This window comes from Schistocerca gregaria, chromosome 2, assembly GCF_023897955.1.
Source record: "Schistocerca gregaria isolate iqSchGreg1 chromosome 2, iqSchGreg1.2, whole genome shotgun sequence".
In the NCBI taxonomy this organism is placed as follows: Eukaryota; Metazoa; Arthropoda; class Insecta; order Orthoptera; family Acrididae; genus Schistocerca; species Schistocerca gregaria.
The window spans coordinates 296,982,054-297,005,789 of record NC_064921.1 but is presented as its reverse complement, the minus strand read 5'-3'; positions in this window follow the sequence as shown (position 1 = coordinate 297,005,789).

Sequence of the window (23,736 nt, the reverse complement as noted above, 5' to 3'; positions counted from 1 at the left end):
CACACTTTCACTGACGAGAGCGACATTCTCTACCGATCGACGAGAACGACGAGGTCCAGGGATTTGATGTTCACTGTCGATCCTTTACCTTCAAATCTCCTTACTGTCTCTGCACTGTTGACACATTTGGCGCAGACCCGCGCGGCTCCCCCCGTCGGAGGTTCGAGTCCTCCCTCTGGCATGGGTGAGTGTGTTTTCCTTAGCGTAAGTTAGATTAAGTAGTGCGTAAGCTTAGGGACCGATGACTTCACCAGTTTGGTCCCCTAAGACGTTACGACAAATTGCCATCATGTGCATTTCGACTCGCAGAAATTGCTGGATGTCTTCGAACGCTGTCTACATAGCATTCACCGTTCTTGAAATGCGCTTTCAAAATCCAGGTGCGTTGATTCATCGTGTATCGCTCCATTTTAGTTGATAATAATAATCACAAATGCAAACTGACAGTGACAGTCGGTAATTGCACTGCCAACAGATGACAGTCGCTTGAATGATAGGTCCGGCAACCTAATGAACTGAAAGATGCACTCACTTTAAATATCTCGTTCTTTATGTGACACCTTTTACTTTGCAATGTTCCTCCAGACACGCATCCATGTGAGAAGGAACACTGCATCGTACTTCTTGATAAGACAGGCACTGCTATCCGGTAATTATTCAATACCAGGCCCTCGACTCCCAATAAATATTTGCTTCCTAAACCGGGATATACGTACCGTACGAGTGCAGGTTGACACAGGGGTGACAAGTGGAAATTTGGATCTGGCTGTGATTCGTGCACTGACAGTCGACGCGGTTAAGGCGACCGCTCGCATATAGCGGGAAATCCGGGTTTGAGTAAAGTTTTGGTAGAAATTTTCACTATTGTTAATCTAATATACGGCCGATGGTGGTTCATATTAGCAGTTTTTAATATATTTCCCCTAACACAAGCTGAGCCGTGTGTGACTCGTGTTCGTGCCATCTCTTATTTAACATCCTGTTTTTGCCGTACTGCCACCTCGTTATGTTGGTTTCAATTAATTTTGTCACTGAGTTGCAGCTTTGCGTGCCTGTGAGCGGCAGCAGCAGCGCTTATCGATATAAGGCCTGCGGTATTATATTTGCTGGACTGCTATTACTTCCCGGGGCCCGTTGGCGGTCGCTACGCGGTGTCGGAGTTGTGGAGCTGTTCCCATTGCTACGAGGTCCGTTGCTCACCGATCCTGGACACGAAAGTTTCGTTTTGATTTAACCTCACAGCAAGTCAAGACTGTTCACATTGCGTCTTTTGGAGTTCGTTGTCGGCTGTTGGGATATTCCCACGAGCAACAACGTGGTTACCAAGTTGGAAAATTGTAGCCACCCTCCAGTGGAGTTTCACTGTATTTGGTTATTTAAATTGAAGTGGACAAGCGGAATCTTCTGCCTTGTAGCCGTTAACGCTCCGGTTACCTGCCCTGGGCGTTGACGTAAATTTCAGGTACTGTAGTTTCCTCATCGTGTTGTTGCTGTCCAGCAGGTTGTGTAGTTTGACAGCTCCGTATATGATTGGTTGTTGTAGCCAGCATCTTCTACGTAGTTCCGTTCAACTCCCTGTTGTGCCCTGGTCGTGTGAAGTGTCCTGCCTGTCTCATCCAAGCGAGCGTTAGTGTTTGAATTACAGGCCGACCTTCGAACTTTTCGGCGCCCTCGTGGAGACTGCCTTTTTTAAAATTTGTTCTGGTTGTTGGTACTTGTATGGCTTCTAGCCAGTTTCGTGTTTTGAATTACAGTTGTTTTACTCTTAAAACCTTCATACTAGTTTACTGTGTCACGTACGCCCTTTGGCAATTAAAAAAAATTAATTTTTAAGTCTTCGGCTTTGGGCCGATTTGAATTTAACATGTGTAATTCAACCTATTGAATTTTTAAGTCTTCGGCCTTCAGCCGGTTTCAGTTTCAGTTGTTTGTTCTTAAAGCCTTTAGCCTAAATTAAAAAACTGTTTTACGTTTTTTTTAATTATTGTTTTTGAGTTTGAAGTGTTTGGCCTTCAGCCGATTTGAATTTAACTTGTTCACTTCAGCGTAACTAAAGAACTCAAGATAAGGCTTGCCTTTTAAATTTCTGATTATGCTTGCGTTTTAAGTTATTGGCGATCAGCCATTTATAAATTACAGTGGCTTTCAGCCGGTAATTAAGTCCCAAAGACTAAAGATGTTTGTTAAAAAAAAATGGTTTTGGCTCTTGTAATGATTGATCAAATAATAAAGTTGTATGTTCGAGTGTAACAGACAGGCCCTTATTTTGGTCCCTTTCCAGAATTTATTCTATCTGTCCTGTCCTGCAGGTTAAGCTGGGCGTCTCCGAAATTAAGCACTTAAAAGGAAACGAGGAAGTGAAATGCAACTTGTAAGCTCCCTAATTCCATCTGTTGTCCATATTAGTCTCTTATGAAGATTTGAGAGGAGCGAAAATTAAAATAAACTTTATAATTTACTTAGCTAGTCATTTATAGTTTGCTCCAGTTGCTTCGGGGTCTGATTCCCGAAGCAAAAAATGTCACACCTTAGGTCCTCACGATTGAATTGACCAAAATATATTCTAAAATTCTTGTTGCAGAATTATTGTTTTACGTAATTATATTTTCTCACATTTTAGTATATCATACAGAATTTTGATTTTTTACATTAACAATGCTGAAATTACGTTGTTCACACATAATTAAAAAAATACATCCAATCACATCAGAGGCATGCTTCCAACTCTCACACTCTTAGGAAACTAACCGTATTCTGAAGGTTTTACAATTTTTGTAACAAATTAATTTCTACTAGCTTTAATTTCGATTACTATATCACAAATGAATCCAGAAATAAACATAGTAACCAGTACCGTGTTGTGTAGTTAATAATATAAATTTTAAGTGTGCCAACTGTTCGTAATTTCGAATGTTTCTAAAAAATATCCAATTTTAAATGTACGTGCATTCAGAACTAGTAGTTATCGTTTATAATATCGAGAATAAAACATTTTATAAAGTAATTGATTTTCATAATTATTATCTGGAAGTATAAAATACTGTGTATAAAATTACACGATGACTTTTAGAAAAGCAACTGGGATAACATTGCCTGTCCAAAATTCGAAAAATAATACTGGTATCGACAACTACTGTAAAGAACAAGTAATGCTGAGGAGGGTGTCTCGTTACAAATCTCATACGTTGACAGTTTGCGTGAATTTATTTCAGCGATAACCGAAGTAAGTGACATAACCAAGGAAACTGGCGGTACGATAAGAAGACGATCGAGCTCTCGCCAGTATGACGTCCATGTACCAACCTCGTGTCCCTTCTTCTGAACCCGCACCTCGACGTGCATTGATAAGCAAAAACATTATGAGCACTGCCCACTGAGACAATAGATGCTGCCTTGTGGCACAGCGGGAATGTGATTCGGTAACTAAAGTACGTAAGCGGATACGGACAGGGTTCACCCTGGCGACGATATGGGCTGCAAATGGGGAAATCCATTGAGATGAGCGACTTTCACAAAGAGCAGATTGTTAAAACGCAGAGCCTCTGAACGAGTATTTGAAAACGACGAATCTGATCGAATGTTCACGTGCTACTGTCGTGAGCATCTACGTAAAGAGGTAGAAGGACAGTGAAACTATCATTGGGCGCTATATGGTTGTACGTCCATGACTCTTCACAGAACGTGGGGTTCGGAGGCTTGTCTGCTGTGCAAGGTAGGATAAACGGTGGTCTGTGGTATCTCTGCCGAAAGAGCACCATGTTCGCGCAGCAAAAGTGTTTCGGAGCACACCGTTCATCGTACATTGTTGAATATGGAGCTCCGCAGTACACCACCCTTATGTGTTCACATGTTGACCCAACGACATTGTTAATTGCGACTGTAGTCGGCACGGGACCATCTGGATTCGACCTTCTATTGATGGAAACCTGTCGGCTCTTCGCGTGAATCACATTTCTGCTACACTAGATTGATTGTCGTCTCCACAAACGCCGACATGGAGCTGAACGGCAGCTAGAAACTCGCAGCGGTCACAGACGCAGGCTGGTGGGAGCAGTATTATGTTATGGGAAACATTTTTCTGCCCTTGAATGGGGCATGTGATAATAATCGAAAACATACTGACAGCTTCGAACCACCTGCGTCCCTTCAAGTCCACATTTCTATTGTCTTATATTTGTGGTCCTTACGAGAAATATACAGGGTGATTCAAAAAGAATACCACAACTTTAGGAATTTAAAACTCTGCAACGACAAAAGGCAGAGCTAAGCACTATCTGTCGGCGCATTTAGTTGTAAATTTGTTCGCTGGAGGCGCTGTTGACTAGGCGTCAGCGTCAGTTGATGCTAAGATGGCGAACGCTCAACAGAAAGCTTTTTGTGTTATTGAGTACGGCAGAAGTGAACCGACGACAGTTGTTCAGCGTGCATTTCGAACGAAGTATGGTGTTAAAGCTTCTGATAGGTGGTGTATTAAACGTTGGTATAAACAGTTTACGGAGAATGGGTGTTTGTGCAAAGGGAAAAGGTCTGGACGGCCGAGAACGAGTGATGAAAATGTAGCACGCATCCAGCAAGCATTTGTTCGCAGCCCAGGAAAATCGACTCGCAGAGCTAGCAGAGAGCTGCAAATTCCACAATCAACTGTATGGAGAGCCCTACGAAAAAGATTAGTTATGAAACCTTATCGTCTGAAATTGGTTCAAGCACTGTCTGCAGCTGATAAGATTAAAAGAATCGATTTCTGTGATTTTATCTTTGCTCAAATGGAAACAGATGAATCTTTCGTTTCAAAGATTGTGTTTAGTGATGGAGCAACTTTCCACACTAACGGGAAAGTCAACCGTCACAATGTCTGTATATGGGGCACTGAGAATCCGCGGGAAACAACTCAGTATGAACGTGACTCGCCTAAGGTGAACGTTTTCTGTGCCATTTCAGCCAATAAAGTTTTTGGTCCCTTTATCTTTGAAGGTGCTACTGTAACTGGACTACAGTATCTGGAGATGTTAGAGAATTGGCTGTTCCCTCAGCTCAAACAAGAAGCACAACAATTCATATTTCAGCAGGATGGAACGCCACCAAATTGGCACTTATCTGTCCGTAACTACCTGAACGTCAACTACCAGAGGCGATGGATCGGCCGACAGGCAGCCCGTGACAGAGCACTTCATCACTGGCCTCCAAGAAGCCCTGATATTACCCCCTGCGATTTTTTCTTATGGGGGTATGTTAAGGATATGGTGTTTCGGCCACCTCTCCCAGCCACCATTGATGATTTGAAACGAGAAATAACAGCAGCTATCCAAACTGTTACGCCTGATATGCTACAGAGAGTGTGGAACGAGTTGGAGTATCGGGTTGATATTGCTCGAGTGTCTGGAGGGGGCCATATTGAACATCTCTGAATTTGAAACTTCCTGGCAGATTAAAACTGTGTGCCCGACCGAGACTCGAACTCGGGACCTTTGCCTTTCGCGGGCAAGTGCTCCACCATCTGAACCACCGAAGCACGACCCACGCCCGGTACTCACAGCTTTACTTCTGCCAGTATCCGTCTCCTACCTTCCAAAATTTACAGAAGCTCTCCTGCGAAACTTGCAGAACTAGCACTCCTGAAAGAAAGGATATTGCGGAGACATGGCTTAGCCACAGCCTGGGGGATGTTTCCAGAATGAGATTTTCACTCTGCAGCGGAGTGTGCGCTGATATGAAACTTCCTGGAGTGCTAGTTCTGCAAGTTTCGCAGGAGAGCTTCTGTAAAGTTTGGAAGGTAGGAGACGGATACTGGCAGAAGTAAAGCTGTGAGTACCGGGCGTGGGTCGTGCTTTGGTGGCTCAGATGGTGGAGCACTTGCCCGCGAAAGGCAAAGGTCCCGAGTTCGAGTCTCGGTCGGGCACACAGTTTTAATCTGCCATGCTCTGTTGCCTGTGTCTATGTGCCTGTGGTTCTGTCAGTGTGATCATGTGATGTATCTGACCCCAGGAATGTGTCAATAAAGATTCCCCTTCCTGGGACAATGAATTCACGGTGTTCTTATTTCAATTTCCAGGAGTGTAGATAAACACCTCTGTAGCGCCTCTCTACTGAAGGCAAGTCGGGAACATCCGGCATTCATTAAGTTGTTCATTTCCTAATACGTAACTAATAGAAGCTCAGCAAAATTGAGTTTAGTCGCTGACTCTCTCAACACATTACGAAAACACTAATATGCAACGGATAAGTGGTAGTATTATCCTATCACCCTCGTGAAAAATACTTATTTGTTATTCTTTAACAAATTGGAGACTTTTATTTGTAAAGTCACCATATTTCTAATAATGCTCAACTTTTTGAGATAAGATTCTACATTTTCCAAGTTGTCACAAAATTATTCTCACTGTGTTTTTCACTTATCCAGTATTCTTATACTAGTGATTCACTTACAGTTAATACGGTCTCTATTTCCATCTTATTTTGTCGTCGGTAAATGCATGAAGTGTCCAAGAAGCTCACGAAAATAGCTACTGCTTCTAACTCATCTTCGACGCCAAAATTCAATAAAGAAATACATTCATCAAAAGAAGTTTTGTATCACCTCGGTTCATAGAGTTCCAGTACCTATACAGAATATTGGAATAGAGATCAACAAAAATATCATTTCCGCACTTTTTATTGCCCATGAAAAACACACATTGCAAGTTGTACCACCAAATAGCGACAGCTTCAGAGATGGTAGTGCAGATTTTTGTACACACCGGTACCTCTAATACCAAGTAACACGTCCTCTTGCATTGATGCATGCCTGTATTCGTCGTGGAATACTATTCACAAGTCCATCAAGACACTGTTGGTACAGATTGTCCCGCTACTCAACTGCGATTCAGGATAGATCCCTCAGAGTGGGTGGTGGATCACGTCGTCAATAACCAATAGCCCTTTGGAATCAATCCCAGGCATGTACAGTATTGTTTATGTCTGGAGAACATGCTGGCCACTCTAGTCGAGCGATGTCGTTATCCTGAAGGAAGTAATTCACAAGATGTACACGATGGGAACACGAATTGTTGTCCATGAAGACGAATGCCTCGCCAATATGCCGCCAATATGGTTGCACTACCGGTCGGAAGATGGCACTCACGTATCGTACAGGCGGCTGTTACGGTGCTTTCCATTACCACAAGCGGCGTACGTCGGCCCCTCATAACGCCACCCCGTAACAGCAGGGAACCTCCACCTTGCTGCACTCGCTGAACAGTGTGTCTAAGGCATTCAGCCTGACCGGATTGCCTCCAAACACGTCACCCACGATTGTCTGGTTGAAGGCATATGCCTCATCGGTGAAGAGAACTTGATGCCAATCCTGAGCGGTCGATTCGGCATGTTGTAGGGCCCATCTGTACCGCGCTGCATGGTGTCGTGGTTGCAAAGATGGACCTCGCCATGGACGTCGGGTGTGAAGTTGTTCATCATGCAGCCTATTACACACAACTTGAGCCGTAACACTACAAAAAATGGCTCTGAGCACTATGGGACTTAACTGCTGTGGTCATCAGTCCCCTAGAACTTAGAACTACTTAAACCTAACTAACCTAACTAACCTAAGGACATCACACACATCCATGCCCGAGGCATGATTCGAACCTGCGACCGTAGCAGTCCAGCGGTTCCGGACTGAGCGCCTAGACGTAACACTACGTCCTGTGGCTGCACGAAAAGTATTATTCAACATGGTGGCATTGCTGTCAGTGTTCCTCCAAGCCATGATCCGTAGGTAGCGGTCATCCACTGCAGTAGTAGCCCTTGAGCGCATGTCATCAAAAGTTCTTGTCTCTCTCTGTATCTCCTTCATGTCCGAACAACAACGCTTTGGGTCACTGCGAGACGCCTGGACACTCCCCTTGTTGAGAGCCCTTCCTGGCACAAAGTAACAAAGCGGACGCGATCGAACCGCGGTATTGACCATCTAGGTTTGGTTGAACTATAGACGACAAGAACAGTGTACCTCCTTCCTGGTGGAATGTCTGGAACTGTCGGACGTCCTCCGTCTAATAGGCGCTGCTTCTGCATGTTTGTTTACATCTTTGGGCGGGTTTAGTGACATCTCTGAGCAGGCAAACGGACTGTCTCTGTGATACAGTACACACAGTCCGCGTCTACCTTCATCAGTTCTGGAAAACTGCGTGACGCAAAACTTTTTGTTGTTGTGTGTATATTCAGTGTGAAATAGATCCATTTATAATGTAGCATGTGGAACCGATAGGAGGCCATAAAGAATTCTAAAACACTAATTTTCCTGTGGCAGCATGGGAAACAGAAGTGAAAAAAATGAATGTGGTATTCAGGCGGTTCATTTAATCTTGTCTCATAATGGTGGTGGGCCTAAGTAACTATTAGTAATCATAGTTCTCACAAAGACATTCTGTTTTGTAAACTGTCGTCTATTTGAAGCGCTTTTCCTCTCCCAACTGACTGATGCCTATCTGTACAGTTTCTTTTAAATCCTTTTTCAAGTAACATTTTGTTCAACACATTGTACTTTCTTGTGTTTGTCGCTATTTACTGGCTATCTTTGGAACTTACGTTTCTCACATAACGCTGATTTCTAGATATTACATCTTTTTTTTTGCTACCATTTAACGATTATTAGGATATTCATCGCATTTCTCTAAACTCAGTATTTTACTTTCCGATTGAAACGTGTTACAATCTGTGCGACATACGTTTTACATTTCATTGTGTTAAAATGTCGTCAGCTCCGTCCTTACTTTCGTATACGAAGTTATTTCCATCTGCATTGGTACCTGCTCTGTTTTTTCAGTGACATTTCAATTTAGAACAGAATATGCACATTACAATTCTATAATATCCCACTTACTTTTGCATGTACAGTACATTTTTTGTAGGTACTTTACTTCACCCCTTCTCACTTACGGGGGTATTTACTCTAATATGAACTGTCGAAGGGGTTCACTGTAGCCACAAACATTCGTATATGATACCCTTCTTAATGGAGATTTCGTCCCGCAGGCAGCTTTAGTTTTAAGAGCTGAGGTGCTTTACAGTCTACTGATGTGGAAAATTTATTTCTTTAAGTGACTCGATAAGTAATTAATTTAATGGAATGCTGTGGAAGGTTTTAACTAGTTCCCTACTCTGTTAGTATCTTGCAATTTTACTTTGGTCATTAGTAAATTTTGTCTCCGTAAGAACTCTTTAGCTTGTAGCAGCAGTAATTTTCTGGCGTTTGAAGTTAATTGAGCTTTTAAGCTTTAAAGGAGAACCTGCGATTGAGTTTCTTCTGTAGTGTTTTCTCGTAGAAGTCCATTGTGCACGTAATCAATTAAATGTATATTTAAGGTCCTGTTTACTCTCTGAGAAATTTTATCTGCAGTAAATGCACTTTAAGATATTACATTGAAGCGCCAAATAAACTGGTGTATTCAAATGCAGAGATGCGTACACAGGCTGAATATGGCGCCGTGGTAAGCAACACCTATATGAAACAACAAATGTCTGGCGCAGTTATTAGGTCGGTTACTGCTGCTACAATGGCAATTATCAAGATTTAAATGAGTTTGAACGTGATATTATAGTCGGTGCACGAGCGACGGGATGCAGCGTCTCCGAGGTAGCGATGAAGTGGCGATTTTCCCGTACTACCATTTCACGAGTGTGCCACGAATATTAGGAATCAGATCAGTATTTGATACAAGAATTCCTGAGTTGTTAAAATATGACGATACCAATGTTTTGACTTCAGTAATTTTGTCTTAAGTGTTCCGTACTCTGTTGCCTGTGATACTACTTAGTGCACACGCCAGTGCAGTTGGCTGTTGCAAATGGTTAGGTGAGATTTATGAAGGCATGCTCTACGGTAGTCGTCAGCCATGAGTGTATTTTTGTGCAGTATAAGTTCACACTAAGGGATAGTAACGTTTTTGTGTAAGTGAAGTAATTGCTTATCGAGCGCTATTCTCGAGTTTTCCTTGATCTGCGAATCAAGTACAGAAAAACTTGGATCAAAGGTGTACTGTTCTAGACACAGTAGATTGCTCGTACGTATTGTTAGTGACGTAATAATTGAGACTCGTTTGCCCTAGTTGAACTAGTACAAAGAAGAAATTCCAAGAGCTACCACTATTTCTGTAGTAAAAATCATGAGTGACATTTCATTTACAGTTTGCTAGTTGGTACACGAGAGGCCAACACCTGAAGAGGAATATATTTTGAATATTTGAAATTTAACTTGCGGTATACAGTGGTGTTGGCACCTAGAGATTTTGAAAGAATGAACTACCATTTTGCTATATATTACTGTATTAATCTTCTATTCTGTTAGACTTCGGATTTGGACGTCTTAAAACATTTGGCATACTAATGATCCACACTGAAGAGCCAAAGAAACTGGTACACCTGCCTAATATCGTGTAGGGCCCCGCGAGCACTCAGAAGTGGCACAACACGACTTGGCATGGACTCGACTAATGTCTGAAGTAGCGCCGGAGGGAACTGCCAGCATGAATCCTGCAGGGTTGTCCATAAATCCGTAAGAGTACGAGGAGGTTGCAGGACATCACACATATGCTCAATAATATTCATGTTTGGGGAGTATGATGGCCAGCGGAAGTTTTTAAACTCAGAAGAGCCACTCTGCAGCAATTCTGGGCGTGTGGGGTGTTGCATTGTCCTGAGGGAACTGCCCAAATCCTTCGGAATGCACAATGGACATGAATGGATGCAGGTGGCCAGTCAGGATGTTTACGTACGTGTCATGTATCAGAGTCGTTTCTAGACGTACCAGAGGTTCCATGTTACTTCCATTCCACACGCTCTACACCATTACAGAGCCTCCACCAGCTTGAACAGTTCCTTATTGCCATGCATGGCCCATGGATTCATGAGGTTGTCTCCATACCCAGAAACGTCCATCCTCTCGATACCATTTGAAACGAGACTCGCCCGACCGGGCAACACGTTTCCAGTCATCAACAATCCAATGTCGTTGTTGACGGACCCAGGCGATGCGTAAAGATTTGTGTCCTGCAGTCATCAAGGGTACGCGAGTGGGCCTTGGGCTCCGAAAACCCACATCGATGATGTTTAGTTGAATGGTTCGTACGCTGACGGTTGTTGAAGGCCCAGCATTGAAATCTGCAGCAATTTGAGAAAGGGCTGCACTTCAGTCACTTTTAACGATTATCGTCAGTCGTCGTTGGTCCCGTTCTTGCAGGATCTTTCTTCGGCCGCAGAGATGTCGGAGATTTGAAGTTGTACCGGATTTCTGATGTTCACGGTGCACTTCATCGCTACCTAGGAGACGCTGTGTACCACCGCTCGTGCGCCGACTCTTGATAACCTGCCACTGTAGCAGCAGTATCCGATCTAACTACTGTGCGAGACACATGTTGTCTTATATTGATGTTGCCGACCGCTGTGTCATATTCGGCCTGTTTACATATCTCTGTATTTGAATACGCGTGCTTATACCAGTTCCTTTTATCCCTTTAGCGTAATACCTATAACACTGTACTTGATAAAGACATAGCCGGCCAGAGTGGCTGAGCAGTTCTAGGCGCTACTGTCGTGAACCGCGCGACCACTACGGTCGCAGGTTCGAATCCTGCCTCGGGCATGGATGTGTGTTATGTCTTTAGGTGAGTTAGGTTTAAGTAGTTCTAAGTTCTAGACGATTGATGACCAAAGCAATTAAGTCCCATAGTGGTCAGAGCCATTTGAACCATTTTTGATAATGACACAAAAGCAGAATTTTAGATAGCACAGAAGATAAATAAAATAATACGCAGTCCAAATGGCGAATTATTCTTTCAAGTAATATTGCATGACTGTGTTAACACCACTGAAAACTTTTGACAGTCCTCTCTATTTGGTAAATTTGGCATTGACTTGAAATCAACCCGCAGCCTTTCTGTGTAATTCGATTTCTATTGACTCCTCTGCTACGTTCAGCCAGCTAGTCGAGAGCCTCCACGGAGAGCGCTTATAGCAAGCAGATGAGTGGAGAGATGTCCCGTGTGTGCAGTGCGCCGTGCAGAGCAGGCGAGGAGCGGGCGTAGGGTGCGAACAAGGGCGTTATGTGTCTTCGCAGCGCCTAGGGTGACGGCGTGTAGCAGCGGAGAGGCCGCAATGCGAACCGTGCCCGTGGTGGCGGCAGCAGCAGGGGCGCCGCAGAAACACTACACCAGCCGGCTCCCCGTTCTCTAATTGGCTGGGTGGCAGCCCACCCTACACCACGCTCTGCTCTGCCGGGGCGCACAGTGGCTACCTGCGAACAGTCCACGCAATCTGTGCCTGTGGTCAGCATTGTATGATACGAAAGACGCTACATTCGCGTCTTAATAAGATCGCCACACTGCTGAAATCGCCAATAACGTGATTCTCATCTGGTATATTTTCAAAATTTTTATAACTGAAGACGCAGGTTACAGGGTCAATTCTAAGGTGAAGGGGTTCATACAAGAGCCGATAGAAGCCTGACGTCTCCAAAAATTAATCAATCAACGATTTCGCCTAGGCTGCCTCCCAGCATGTTTCCATTCCATATACGAGGGGCGTTTAACACGTAATGCAATTTCGGTGGAAAAAATGGGAAATTTGTTGTGGGCATGGTGGAGTATTATCACTTCAGCAATTGCGACTGGTTGCGGCGTTATACGAGGGCTGTCCAGAAAGTAAGTTCCCATCGGTCGCGAAATGTAAACGACTATGAAAATCCGATAAAGCTTTGTACAGATGTGGCTGTTGATATACTTTCCGGGATGTGAAGTCGTGGTCCAAGAACTTTTTCTTCTCCTTACGTTTCGTCCAGGACTGCGCTGGACTTCCTCAGAGGCGCTGCTCCGCTGAGTCTTGCCGACTGACTGGTCGGGTGTCTGAGAGCGACTTATATATTATGAGAAAAGGGGGCGTGGTTCAGGTGACACGTGATGAGCAGTGATAATCCATAGCAAAGATAAGGTTGACTATCGATTACCACCTTGTCAAGATAAAAATTGTTAGCAATTTTGTAGAGCCACTGTCCATATATCGCTGAGTTTCATAGCCTCCTCTTTCCTATTAAAATTATCGTGATGTTTATAAATTTCAATAGCTTCTCTGTATAGGCGTGGATAGTAATTCAACGTTGTAGATAAAACTTCGGTATCCGAAAACTTTACTTGGTGGTTTCCTGGTTGAAGAGCATGTTCCGCTACAGCTGATTTTTCTATTTTTCCAAGTCGACAAAGGCTTTTATGCTCTTTCAGTCGCGTATTTACGCTTCTTTTGGTAGTACCAATATAAACTTTCCAACAGGTACATGGAATTTTATACACACCACATGTCGACAGAGGAGGGCGTTTATCCTTCACAGATCGTAGTACTTGACTCATTTTCTTTGTTGGTTTAAAGACTGGTGTTATGTCATGTTTTCGTAAAATCTTACCGATCCGATCTGTTACTTTTTTAATAAAAGGGAGAACTACTGTATTTTTCTGTCGTTGTGGTTCATTCTTATCTTTTGGTCTTCTGTTCCTTGGACGCAAAATTCTATTTATCTCTTTTTCTGAGTAGCCCTTTTTTTCAAAAGCCTGCTTCAGATGTTTCACTTCAGCATCCAAATGTTCAGGTGTACATATCCGTTGCGCTCGATCAACAAGACTTTTTATGACACCTCTTTTTTGTTGTGGATGATGATTAGAATTTTTATGTAAATATCTGCCCGTATGTGTTGCCACGCCCCCTTTTCTCACAATATATAAGTCGCTCTCAGACAACCGACCAGTCAGTCGGCAAGACTCAGCGGAGCAGCGCCTCTGAGGAAGTCCAGCGCAGTCCTGGACGAAACGTAAGGAGCAGAAAAAGTTCTTGGACCACGACCTCACATCCCGGAAAGTATATCAACAGCCATGTAACCCGGTCGTGAAAGCCTTCATTTGTACAGATGTGTTTGGCAGTTTCTCTAGTATGATCCTAGATAGCATCACGTCGCTCTTCTCATTTCTGAGCTCACAGTGAGTGTGTAAAGATATTTAGAAAATATTGTCTCCCGCCAAGTACCAGTGCCTGGTGAGAAATTTTTCCTGAAGCTTTGCAGCCAACTTTACATAACTGTCGTGCGGTTTCTTCTTCAAGACAATTCTCAGCCGTGTTCTGCAGAGGCAATGAAGATGCTCCTGCATCGTTTTCAATTGGAAATGTTCGATTACCCACAGAACAGCCCGTAATTGTCTCCCTCTGAGTTTCATCTCTACTCACATGAACCACTGGCTACGAAGACATTTTGGTACAGACAACGAGCTATAGGTCAGCCTAGCGAATTGGCGGAAAGTACTGGCAGCTGCCGTCTATGAAGAGGGTATTGCAAAGTTGGTTCAACGCTATGACAAGTGTGTAAGTCAGAACGGCGACTACGTAGAGAAGTAGCTGGAAGGTGTAGCTAACTATTAAAAATAAAACATTTCACATTTTCAATGTGGTTTCCATTTCTTACTTTCATACTTTCTGGACAGCCCTCGTAAGTAAAAATGGCGTATGTAGCGCAGGTGCGTTCCATGCAGAAAGCTATCACTGACTTTCTTTTGGCGGAAAATACAGCACCGCGGATTTTCGTAGGTGATTGCAGAATGTCAACGGCGACCTAGCAGTGAACAAAAGCACAGTGAGTTGTTGAGCGCTGCGTCTGACATCATTGTAACAAGGTCACGCAAACCTATGCGATCTCCGCCTGCTGGCTGCCCACACACCTGTGACTCCCGCCGTGTAGTAACGTGCGGACACTCTCAATGGAAGTGATCGACTGATCAATCAAACACCACGCGACACGCCTGGACGTCTCTGTTGGTAGTGCTGATACACCTGTTCACCTGTTTCGTGCCTCGCCGCCTAACAGAAGACCATTAAGAGCGGCGAAGGACTATCTTTGCACAACTGCTTGTGCGTTTCGAGGCTGATCGTGACAACTTTTTGTCGAATATCGTCACAAGCTATGAAACATGGGTCCCTCACTTCGTTCCGGAAACAAAACGGGAATCCAAGCAGTGGTGCAACACCACCTCTTCTCCGAAGAAAAAAAATCAAAGACGCGCCCTCAGACGTTAAAGGCTTGGCGATGGTTTTCAGGGATTCTGGAGGGATTATTCTGTTTGACGTCCTCGCTGGTAGCGCAACGAACAACTAGTATGTGTACTGTGCTACCCTCAGGAAACTGAAGAAACGACTTCAGAGTGTTAGTTGCCGCAAAAATGTAACAGAAATTCTCCTTCTCTGTGACAACGCCAGGCCTTACGTAAGTCTGCGCATCCGACGGGAGCTCACAAAACTTCACTGGTCTATTCTTCATCCACCCTACAGACCGGATCTGGCACCATCCGTCTCAAATCGTTTTGACCCTATGAAGGTTGCACTCCATGGAGAGCATGATGGGGAGGCTACTGATGTAGCAACACGTTGGTTCGGATGCGTCTAGTAGATTGGTACTATAAGGGCGCTCTCAGTCTGTTGGCGTAAGGGGGTCGCACCGAACGGAGATTGTGTTGAGATATACGATTTTGTAGGCAAAAGAGACGGCAATTATATAGTTACTAGACTCCTGAATAAAATCAGCCTGCTTTCAGAGAAACAATGTGTCGCATTACTTAACTAAAGCCGTCGGTAAAAATGTGCATTGGCAAATTCTGCTCTGTAGGATAAGGCGAAGGGGTGATTCAGGGGCTTCAAAATCTAAAAACCAATAAGAAGTAGACCGTCAGCTTGCGACGTTATCAGCCCTTATGGTGGAGAAAAAAATGGTTCAAATGGCTCTGAGCACTATGGGACTTTACTTCTAAGGTCATCAGTCCCCTAGAACTTAGAACTACTTAAACCTAACTAACCTATGGACATCACACACATCCATGCCCGAGGCAGGATTCGAACCTGCGACCGTAGCTGTCGCGCGGTTCCAGATTGTAGCGCCTAGAACCACTCGGCCACCCCGGCCGGCTATGGTGGAGAGAATCATCCAGTACATTACCGTCGGAGGAGACACTCGTCACTGCTGGTTGTGCGGCCAAGTGAAAACGTACAAGTGGACCATGGGGACATAAATGCCTACGACGTCAAGGAGCCTAAACCCTGCAGCGTCAGATACAACGTCTCGCGACGGAGACTACTCTCTCTCTCACCCGTAAAACTACGCTGCTAACCGCCTAAATACAAATGGAGAAATGACATATCGGTAGTCGAATTATTGATGTTAGATTCATGACAGCAGGGCAGGTAACTTCATTGCAAATAAGCAACGAAAGGAGGTTATTCTGCATGTAATTTGTGGCGCCTTTCTTCGTTTTGTTACGAGAGTTAATATAAGAATTAACAGAGACTTGAGAAAGCTGGGAGATGTATCAGCTTGCAATTAGATGACGCATTCACTGGTTAAGTGTGCGTGTCGGGAGGAAAAGGTCCGAGAAATACTATTACTTACTGGGAGGCGCATACCTGCAGAGGAACGACCTCAGATTTGAGCGACGCTGGTCAGGTGTGGTACAGTCAACACTCTACTCTTTTGACGTTTTGTCTTATCCTCAACCATCCATTCGTGGCATAGTTAATTTTTAAACGAAATTTATTAGCCTAGTATTGAATCATCAGCATTTCTTATGTGATTCACTAAGGGCAGTTATAAATGGGACATGTTTCTAACAGTAAACATCTTATAGTTTTACACGTGGCTGTCTCTCAGCGCCGGCCGCTGTGACCGAGCGGTTCTATGCGCTTCAGTCTGGAACCGTGCGACCGCTACGGTCGCAGGTTCGAATCCTGCCTCGGTCATGGATCTGTGTGATGTCCTTAGGTTAGTTAGGTTTAAGTAGTTCTAAGTTCTAGGGGACTGATGACCTCAGATGTTAAAGACCATAGTACTCAGAGCCATTTAAGCCATTTTTTCCCCTTCAGAGACAGTGCTCAGAGCCATTTAAGCCATTTTTTTTCTTTCAGCGACCGTATGTAAGTTTCAGGATCAGAATCATAGAGCCAACCGGTTGCAAACTGTGTGGTAGAGTGACCTAGGTTTCGACACCCTCAAGAAAGTCTTCATCAGAATGGGACTTAAAGAAATCGTAAAGTTATACTGCGAGAAAGCAACGGTCCAAGTTTCGAGCAGATACGCTCAAGTCAAAAATTAAAATTAAACACTGTTAAGACTTCGGCACGTATGCCCTGCTAGGAACAATATCAGACTTAACATAGCCACCAGTATCAATTTCCGGGTGGTTATCCGGTGGCGTCCTTGGCATTTTACCAGCTCCTGCTCGTACTGTGCACCTACTATGTGCAGGGTGTTGTGTGTGTACTTTGTTTAAGAGATTACAGAGATGACAGTTTGGATTGGGAATTGAGGTGCTAGGAAAATACAAAGCTGATATCAGTCTGTTGCATTCGATGGTGACGGAGTTTTTCTCCTACTAGTGCAGGCATGTCAAGGTACTCTTCGAAACTGAAGGTAGTGCTACAAGACGTCAACACATTCTCACTTACCTTCATAAGGTTCGCAAGATATTTTCTGCATGATTAATTTCTCCGTTACGCAACGTAGGCCAAATCTGTGCCTTAATTTCCTTAACTGAATATAGTTCCATGTAGCAAATCGCATTGACTGTTTGACATGACGGGTCAGTGACTCGAGAAGTAGAGAATGGACAGAGCGAGCCGAGCTGTCCCTGTTACTACCGAAACCGGACCAACCATGTAGTACTTTACTTTCAAAGAGAGGTAGTAGCAATAGCAACGACAACGATTTCGTCTTCAAGTCATTTACGGGAGAAAATGTATTTATCTTGATATTACTTCCATGAAATAACAGGAAGCAATCCGCCAACCGTCAAACAAACATAATACGTTGTCTTTTACATTTTGAGTATTTTCATTGAAAACGTTTAAAAAAAACTCTTGTAATTACCTTGCAGGCACATTTCAAATCATTTTCAAAAGAGATGGGCTGCAGGTGCACAGGTTGGACTATAATTAGATTTAAAAATAAATTCAAAACGCCTGATCTGGAATCCATGTTAATAAATTTCGCACTGGAATTCAGTGAGGAAAAGACAAGAAATGCTTGAAGCAGGTTTATGTGTCTCAAATAATTGAATCTTGTTCGAGGTTCGCAGAAGGAATAACAACATAAAGAGAACTGTGGTGAATTTTTACAGTTAACTGTGGTCTTTCTTGGCAATACACAATGTCGCGGGGTACCTCTATTTGTGCGCCAGGGGCTATCCACTATACAAGGTGCTTGAAAAGTCCGTATTTCGTAATGAATTTGAATTGTCACCACAAGAAAAGATTTCTGATATTTTTGCTTTTCTTGTAAGCTTGTATGTCGAAGCATGATTCTCTGCCTCTTTTTTCAGCTAACGCACCATATACTGATTACAACATTCTTTAAGAGCTTTGTAAGGCCAATGTTGTCGGTTGTGACATACCTCGTGTAGCTTTACAGTAACTGAAAAATGTGATATTACCTGCCTCATGGGACTACTGTCTCTGCATTCTTTGGTCCTAATTTGTCTTCTGAATCCAAAATGAAAATGTGGAATGTATTGTATCATGAGATTGAGCCATCAGAGGAAAATAACTGAACTACTTAAGTAGGACAATCAGTTATATCCTAGAAATCATCAATAACGGGATCGAATAGTTCGTTTATAAGGAAAGAAAAGTATATCTGACCAAGTTTGAGTGATGAGTCCCGGAAACAGCTCCTTCGATGTCGAGGGAAAAAGGAGAGTTAGTTGACGTTGTATGCCTTGTAAATAAGCTGATCTGCCAGAAAAAGATGTAAAGCTCGTAGAGGACTACAGTAAACCATATACACGAATGTAGATTAGGATGCAATATGCGTTTCAAGTTGTATTCGGGTACCGCATGAAGAATCTAGGGCACAGAAGAGAGATTTTGTCAGAGAGTAAGGATTTACGAAGGAATATTTGTTTTTCTCATCATATTTACCCAATATTATAGGTTGTATTATTAAAGTCAATGCGATAAATTTCGTAACTAATATGAAAGAAACTGAATAATCAGCACCTTCACTGTAGCATTTTTAGATAAAAATAAATGTAATTTTTATTTCATTTTTTGTTTTTGTTTTTTCCAATGTAGGAGTCAAGATCAAAGCTTCCTATTTTCCTATGGATCCAAAGTTACGCATTAACTCTTTTTCTCGTGCCGTGGAACCAAACTAGGAGGTAGCACGAAGGCAAATTCAAACGGAAAATAAGAGATACCCTAATGATCTGCTACGGATGTCAGCTGAATGTAACGATAAATACTTCTAAATACTCCCACAGGCGTTTCCAACAACAATACGACGATCAGTCATAACACTTCTCCACAGCCCCTTATTTGTGTGGTGGTTCTGGATAGTACCACTGCTATTTTTTAAAGTATCAGTCTTCCAAGTGGTTTGATGCTGTCCATCTTCTCCCAGCTTGTGCTAACCTTTATATATCAAAGCGTTACAACCAAAATCTCTATAATCCCTTTTACACGTAGCAGTCTTAGTCTGTCCCAATTACTTTTCCTTTTTACTGCTCCTACGAGCGAGCAGGTGAAGTGGCAAGGCACCGTACTAGCATTCAGGACGAAGGTAATTCAAATACACAGCTGGCCACCTAGCTCTCCTGTGATCTCTCTCTAAGTAACTAGAAACCAGTGCTAGAGGGATTGCATTCAAAAGCAGTTGACGTGTTTTCTTTCCTATCGTTCCCAATCCAAGCTCGTCCTATGCCTCCAATTAAATCGAGATTCACAGCTTCTTGCTTCTGGTTGGTAGTGGCCTGTTCAGATCGATTTTCATTTCTTCCACAATATTTTTCCTATTCTTCAAGCACGACTTTATCTTTGATGTGCCTGAGATATTTTTAGCATGATCAGATTCGATTAGCCGAAACAAATTCCTTAAGCAATCTCTGTGTGTCTCTAATTACACATTTCGTATCTTTGGATCCCTGTTGGGCCATCAGCCAGATGTGTAACCACAACGCGAAAAAGTTTCGAAGTAATTTTCGAATTTATGTGCCAGGATACTTTTCCTGGTTTTAGTTTTGGTAAACAGTTTGTTCTACTCTGCGTCTTGCTTTGTCTCGTGTCAGTGCTACCTGGCTCAAAATTGGGTTTGGTCTATGGGCTGCGTCTTTGATTAGTAAGGTAAACGTCCTTTAAAACTACCGGCATAAGAAGTCATACCTGTACTGCGAACGGCCCTGTCATAGAGGGTGGAGAAGCGGACAGAGGTTTAGCCACTCTATTGCCCTTGCAGTCGGGAAATAAAAGGCAGTAGAGTCAGCAATGATTAACGTCATGAGGACGCAGGAGGCAGTGAATCACTGGATTAGAGACACATAATCAGTATCCAAAGGGCATTTTGCCTGTAATTGAAAAAGTGTCACGATCGTCTCTCCATTGGCAAAAGATTCCGGACTAATCCGACATCCTGATCTCTAGTAGAAGACTGCAAGGGAAAGATAACCCCGAGGAATAGATTGAATAACAAACGAAAGGATAGCGTTTTACTAGTCGGGCTTGAAATTTCAGAAGTCTGAACGACATAAGGAAGCTACATAATCCGAAAAGCAAAATGCAGAGGCTCTAAGTAGACATAGCGGGGGTCACTGAATTGAAATGGAACGAAGGCATTGATTTCTGGTCAGGCAAGTATGGGGTAATATCAACAGCAGCAGCAAATGGTATAACGGGAGTAGCATTTGCTATGAATGAGAAGGTAGGCCAGAGAACAGAACGGTTCAGTAATAGGGATGTTCTCATCAGAATCGACAGCAAACCGTTGCTTACAACATCAAATCAGTTATACATGGTGATGTTGCAAATAGAAGGTGAAGAGTGAGAGAAAGTATATGAGGATACTGAAACGATAATTCAGTACGTAAAGGCAGATGAGATTCTAATAGTTATGAGAAACTGGAATGCGGTTGTAGAAGAGAGAGTTACAGCAGATTATGTGCTTGGTAGTAGGAATTAGAAAGAGTAATTCATTCTGCAATACATTACAGGGAGTAATAGTAAATACTCTCTTCAACAATCATAAGTGGAAGAAGTATACTTGGTAAAGGCCGGGACATACTGGAAGATTCCAGTTATATTACGCCAAGTTTAGGCAGAGATTCCGGAATCAAACATCGGACTGTAAAGAAGTACACACACAAAAGCAGATTCAACCTCAGATCACAATTTAGTAATGATGAAGAGCAGGCTGAAATTTGATAGACTAGTCGGGAAGAATAAATATGGAAAGAAGTGGGATATGGAAAGACTAAGGAATGAAGAGATACGCTTAAAGTTCTCTATGCCTACAGTTATTGCGATAACGAATAGCATAGAGGGCAATTCGGTTGAAAATGACTGGACATCTCGGAAACTGGTCATCACATAAGTTGGAAAGAAAAACGTAGGTGACTGCGAAGAAACGTTGAGTAACAAAAGAAATACTTTAGCTGATCGACGAAAGACGGAAGCACAAAAATGTTCAGGGAAAAATCAGGAATAAAGAAATACAAGTCAGTTAGGTACACTCAGTACTCTCGCACCAGTGAAAATAGACTATGAGGATTCGACACCTATGATTCTATCGTCTATTTCCCTCCTCAGCATAGCTGCGAGCATTTAGTGGTGAATGTAGGAGACTACGTTGGAGGGAAGCAGTCAGAGTGACATATGTAAGTTTGGATCGGTCCGGGAAGTGTACATAGATAGCCTAATAGTTAAGGCGATCGATCGCGATAAGCGGTAAGCCCGGGTTCGAATCCTGGTTCATCACAAATTTTAAAGTGTCACCAACAGGTAGTACATCTATACCTGACACACGGAAGCCAAGTTATTCGCATTCAGCGGATTTAGTTCGGACGGCTGTCTATCGTCAACAGTGTCTTTTTATCCAGACTTCCGAAGTAAAGTTGTATATTTCTTATGGGGCTCAAGAGCGTCTGTTTGCGTCACGTTTAGCACCCTCGTGGTTACCATGCAACGAGTGTTTTCCCGTGGAGGAGAGGCGCCGCCGCTACCAGTGTACATAGGAGCTGCTCCTCCGGGGCCGCACGTGCCGTATCTCTGTCACACGTGGGCGCCCCGCGACCGTCACGTTTTTAGCGACGCCGTGCCGGTGTTTACTCTCGCAGCGCCTGCACTGCTCCTGCCACAGCCTCACGTTCTCTCCCGTTATTCCACCCTTTCCGGCGTGGAACCTAGAATATGCTCGAAAAAATTTAATCCTGCTATGCACCGTCGTTTCTACGTGCTTGTAACACACCGGACGTGTCTCTGCTGTTATTGACACAGAAACGGGATAAGTAAGTAAACGGGAAATACGAATGCGTTTTGTTCTAGAATACTGCTACCAGTTTATGTAGCAGTTTGTATGTTGTTCATCTGTAGGTCACCGTCAGTGGTGTACGGTCTGAAACAATTGCTTTTGCTGAACTTTACTCGCGGCCTTAAACATTGTGCTAAAAGTGTACCACAACTGCAGTACACGAAATCGATCCTAGCATGTAACTTGACACACTGCCACGTTAGGTCGTATTTCAATTGACAGTGCACAATCCGTACAGTTAGTATTAGTATAAAGGATGATCCATAAATATCCCCTAGGACAAACTATACACGTTAAACTCCTGTAATCTTTGCTCTATTATTATTTACTACTTGAAACTTTGGACTAATTTCATCTGTTGTTTTAGGTACTGAAGATAACTGTGTAATAGCTGAAATCTAAATCTGCTGTAACGAAACGACGGCTTTCGCGATCGACTGCTGTTCCCTTATCTATTGTCTAATATTCAACGATAGCTGTGCACAACAGGTTCACATGGATTTCAGTCTGAATAATACCACCATTGATGATTTAGTAGTCTTGATCCATTGTACGAAGTCGTATTCAGGGATGTGACAGGACCGATCATTCGAAGCGAAAAAGTCTAGTAAGCTTGGGCTTTAAAATTTATAGCTGTGTATAGCTATGAATACTTGTTCCGTAGAAGATACGTGTCTCACAGTAGTGAAGATTAACAAGTGTTCGCCGTTGTGAAGATATTCACTTTAGTGCCAATGGTAACTGGACATTTTTTCCTTCCTTTGGTCCGTACTACACTTCCTAAAATATGGAAACCAAAAGAAGGTTTAATTTTTTCTCGGTCTTAAGTTATGCATTTTAGAGCCCCTGTTTACTAGCCTTGTTTTGCTTCGAATGATTGTTCCTGTCGTGTTCTTGAATAGGACTTTAAGTGCCAAGATTACTGAATCACCAATGTAGATTTTGTCCAGTGGGACATGACTTTTGAATCACCTTGTACGTTGACATTGCCACTTTGGAAGATAAACTATCGTGCTGACCATTTTTATGCAGTAAAATCCCGGTTTCAGACTCCATCTAAGCTCAAATAATGGCCAGAGTTGCTTTCCCGTCAATGATTCAAGCAACGTGTTCGCTTCTTGAATGCGGAACCAGCCACAATAACTGTTATTACAGAAATGGCTCTGAGCAGTATGGGACTTTACATCTGATGTCATCAGTCCTCTAGAACTTAGAACTACTTAAGCCTAACTAACCTAAGGACATCACACACATCCATGCCCGAGGCAGGATTCGAACCTGCGACCGTATCGGTCGGGCGGTTCCAGACTGTAGCGCCTAGAACCGCTCGGCCACCTCGGCCGGCACGTTCTTTTCAAATGTGATGTGTCAGTGCGGTTACTTGCGTGTGTAAATGG